Source organism: Magnolia sinica, chromosome 6 (genome assembly GCF_029962835.1).
Source record: "Magnolia sinica isolate HGM2019 chromosome 6, MsV1, whole genome shotgun sequence".
NCBI lineage: Eukaryota > Viridiplantae > Streptophyta > Magnoliopsida > Magnoliales > Magnoliaceae > Magnolia > Magnolia sinica.
This window is the reverse complement of record NC_080578.1, coordinates 75,199,751-75,204,305: the sequence shown is the minus strand read 5'-3', so window position 1 is coordinate 75,204,305 and position 4,555 is coordinate 75,199,751. Positions and strand designations below refer to the sequence as shown.

Here is a 4,555-nt window from a genome sequence, read left to right as displayed (position 1 = left end):
GCTGGAGAGAGAGAGCACAGGAGCTAGCTTGGGTTTGGGCTGTTGTTTTTTTTCCTTTTCTTCTTTCTCTTATAATGCCTAAGGTTATTAGCCCATTCATGTGTGGCTAATCCTCTTAGCTAGGGCTAAGAGGTGAAGCCTGTAGCGAGATGTGAGAGTCTAATTCTATGCACTTAATTTAAATTTCTGAACTGAGTTTAAGTTGATTATTCAAGGAATAGTTTTCTTAGTCTTTAATGGTCTGTTGTGACTAAAATTACAATGGGTTTGCAATGGCTTTGAATATTTCTTCCCCTTTTTATGTTTATGAAGTCAGGAAGCCCTGTTGTTCATCATTGTTCCATGGGTTGGTAATTAGTTTAATTCTGTTGTTTACTTTGTCTCCTGGGCATGGTTTGATGATGGAATCCATTCTAATTCATCTACCTTTCATCTCTTGAGAATCAGATCAAGTAAGTTCAGTTTGAATTCCATAATCCTTGATGCAGGCATAAGATCTCCCTGATCTCTACAAGTGGATCCTCTGAATCCCTAGTTTTCCTTCCTCTGAATTACTTAAGTTTTAGATAATTATTCCACAAATTATTCCCTAAATTCTCTTTGATTTAGATAGCATCTTAGTCTAGTTCTAGTTCTACTTAGTTTCAGATAACGTACAGGTATCAGTCCCTGTGGATTCGACCTCGGTCTTACCGAGTTTATTACTACATCACAACCCTATACTTGGGGAGTGAACAAGTTTTTGGCGCCGTTGCCGGGGACTGACGGTTACGATTCTCTGAAATTAATTGGTTTTAGGATTAGTTTAAGATTAGGATTTTACTAACCTTAGTTTTATTTATTTATTTTTATTTAAGTTCAAAACTAACTTGTTTCCTGTTTTATAGGATCTTGACATAAGTTTCTCAATTGGTAATTCCTTCCTAATCTCTTTACTTTTTCCTATTTTTTTAGAATTAAGGTTTAGATTTTAGAAATTTTCTAATTCTAGTATCCTCCCTTCTGTAGGAAATAGTTTATTTTTAGGAATTAGGTTATTTCTTTCCCTTTTTAGAAATTAACTTTCTATTTCTATTTTAGTAACTTTCTAACTCTTTTAAAATCTAATTTGTTTCCTAATTTATTTTTAGATTTTTTTTTAGAAACTAACCTTCCTATTTTGTAGGCCTTTAAGATAGAAATTCTAATTCGGTACACTCCTTCTCTACTTTCTATTTTTCAGTTCTCTTCTAGCAATTTACTTTCTAGTATAGGACTTTCCTAGTTTATTTTAGAAGTTTCTACTTTCTTTTAGAATCTAACTTATTTTATTTTTATTTTGCAGGTCCTTAACCTAGGACTCCAGTTTGGTAATTTCTTTCCAACTCTCTCTTTCTTTCTAGATTTTCTTCTCCTTTCTTAGGATTAGGCTTTAAATTTAATTGAGGGCTGCGAGTGTTTCATGCCCAAGTGGGCCCGTGACGATGCTCGACGTCTCTTGACTGAAGGAGGATTGGTTGAGGGGTTGACTATCCATCGCAGGACTAGACACTGCTCGAAATCCCCTGAGTTAACTAAAGTTATGGCTGAAGACCAACCTCCTCTACTTCCACCCAGGGTGGAGGATACCCAAGATGAGAATGAGGTGCAACAGGCACCCCCGCCTCGTACTTTACGAGATTATCTACAACCGGCGGGAGTGAGTATGCCCTCATGCATGATTTTTCCTAAAAATACAGGACAAATGGACATCAAGCCAGGAGTTATCCAACTCCTTCCCAAATTCCATGGACTTGAATCAGAGAGTCCATATCTACATTTGAAAGAGTTCGATGAGATTATAGCTACATTATGTTTTCCTAATGTATCTGAGGATATAATTAGGCTGAAACTCTTTCCTTTTTCCTTAAAAGAGAAAGCTAAGACGTGGTTACATTCGCTGCGTCCTAGATCCATTGGCACATGGAACGACATGCAGAGGGAATTCATAAAGAAATTCTTCCCACACCATAAAACGATTACTCTCAGAAAAGCAATCATGAACTTTGCCCAAAAGGAAGATGAAACATTCTTCCAATGTTGGGAAAGGTTTAAAGATTTGGTCAGTTCATGCCCACAACACGGATTTGAAACGTGGCGCATTACAAATTTTTTCTATGATGGAATGACATCTTCCATGCGCCAAATGGTCGAGACAATGTGTAATGGAGAGTTCATTAATAAAGATGTCAACGAGGTATGGGACTACCTCGACAGTTTGGCTGAAAAAACACAATCTTGGGACTATTACCCAAAGTCGAACACCACGTCTAGGCCGACTCAATTAAAGGAGAAAGGTGGATTATATCTCTTGAAAGAAGAGGATGATCTCAAGTGTAAAGTGACTACGCTCATAAGGAAAGTTGAGGCCATGGAAGGAAAGAAGGATAAGGTCAATGAAATTGTTTGCGGCATCTGTGATTGCAACATTCACACAACTGAAAACTGTCCTACAATACCTGCCTTTCGAGGAGTGTTGAATGAACAAGCCAATGCCGTAAATAACTATTAAAGACCTTTTACTGGACCTAACTCCAACACATACAATCCTGGCTGGAAAAATCATCCAAACTTTAGTTGGAGGAATGGACAAACGGCGACTCCTCCAGGTTTCTTCAATCAAAATCCAAATCAAGTGAAACCTCAAGAGGAACCGGTTCAAAATCCCATACAAGAGCTGGCTCAGGCAATGCGGGGAATCATAGATTTTATGCAAAAGATAGATTCTCGTATGACGGTTATAGAAAAGGGGATGCTTCCTGCACAACCTCTCCCAAATCCTAAACCGCAGTACGAGAATAATGATCCCAGCTCTTCAAATCAGATGGGGCATGTTAAATCCATCACCACTCTTAGGAGTGGGAAGATCATTGATAAAACTCTTCCGGTTAGGCCCGAAAAGCCTCAAGAACCAGAAGAGGGCAACAATGATGGATCTAATGATGACCTATAAAAAGTAGAACCGGAACTTCTAGAGAAGCCAGTTGCTCCATTCCCCCAACGGTTGGTTTCACCAAAACCTCTCTCTAACTCTCAGGATATCTTAGAGGTGTTGAAACAGGTGAAAGTCAACATTCCTCTACTTGATGTCGTTAAACAAATACCTTCATATGTCAAATTCCTGAAAGACTTATGCACAACCAAAAGATGAAAAATTATTCAAAAGAAAATCTTCTTGACTGAGAAAGTGAGTGCCATCCTGAAGCAAGACGTGCCGCAAAAATTCAAGGATCCCGGTAGCCCAACCATATCATGTGTAATCGGGAACCATCGAATTGATTACGCACTTCTTGACTTAGGAGCGAGCGTCAATCTGATTCCCTACTCGGTATACAAACAGTTAGGTTTGGGTGAATTAAAACCCACCCTAACCACACTACAACTTGCTGATTGCTCTGTTCGTGTACCAAGAGGGATAATTGAGGATGTGTTAGTCCAGGTCGATAGATTTTACTACCCGGTAGATTTTATCATCCTGGACACCGAACCCATCAATAACATGAGCACTCAGATTCCTGTCATTCTTGGTCGCCCATTCCTTGCCACGTCAAATGCAATTATCAATTGCAGGAATGGTATCATGACTATGTCTTTTGGAAATTTGACATTAGAGTCAAACATTTTTTTCAATAACAGCAGCAACTCAGAGGATGATGACGATTTCCACGACATTAACATGATTGACTCTTTCGTGGAAGATACGACACCGCTGACCTTATCCTCCGACCATCTGGAGACGTGCCTGGCCCACTCCCATGATTTTGATGATGACATGATTAGGGAGACGTGTGCCTTGCTTGATACTGCACCGGTACTTGAAGTTAACCGGTGGAGGCCACAATTTGAAGAATTGCCACAAACCGATGTAGTGCCTCTACCGTCTAACCTCAAGCCGCCGAAGCTTGACCTAAAACCTTTGCCCTCTGATTTGAAATATGCTTATTTAGGTCAAGATGAGACATACCCGGTGGTGATCTCTGCCCACCTGGAGAAAGAACAGGAGAGTATGCTTATATCTACTCTCATTGAGCATAAAGGAGCCCTGGGATGGACGATAGCGGACCTCAAGGGAATCGATCCCTCGATTTGCACTCACCGCATATATCTTGAGGATAATGCAAAAATCGCTCGGCAACCACAACGTAGACTAAATCCAAATATGAAGGAAGTGGTTAAGGCCGAGGTTCTTAAACTATTGGATGTGGGTATTATATACCCTATATCTGATAGTCAATGGGTGAGTCCAACTCAAGTGGTCCCTAAGAAGTCCGGAATCACCATCGTAGCCAATGCTAATAATGAACTCGTGCCAACTAGAGTTACTACTAGTTGGAGAATGTGCATTGACTACAGGAAGTTGAATACCGTCACGAGGAAAGACCACTTTCCTTTACCATTCATTGATCAGATCCTGGAAAGGTTAGCTGGTCATTCCTATTACAGTTTCCTTGACGGGTATTCGGGCTAAATCAGATAGAGATAGCCCCTGAAGACCAAGAAAAGACTACATTTACATGTCCCTACGGCACCTTTGCCT

General features: G+C 40.0%; 1 non-coding gene across 1 annotated transcript; it reads right to left on the bottom strand.

The window, feature by feature from the left end:
* Positions 1-1,999: 1,999 nt before the first annotated feature.
* Positions 2,000-2,106, bottom strand: LOC131250182 (small nucleolar RNA R71). The gene has a single exon (XR_009173112.1). It is a non-coding gene; the product is annotated as a small nucleolar RNA R71 (small nucleolar RNA).
* Positions 2,107-4,555: the final 2,449 nt, after the last annotated feature.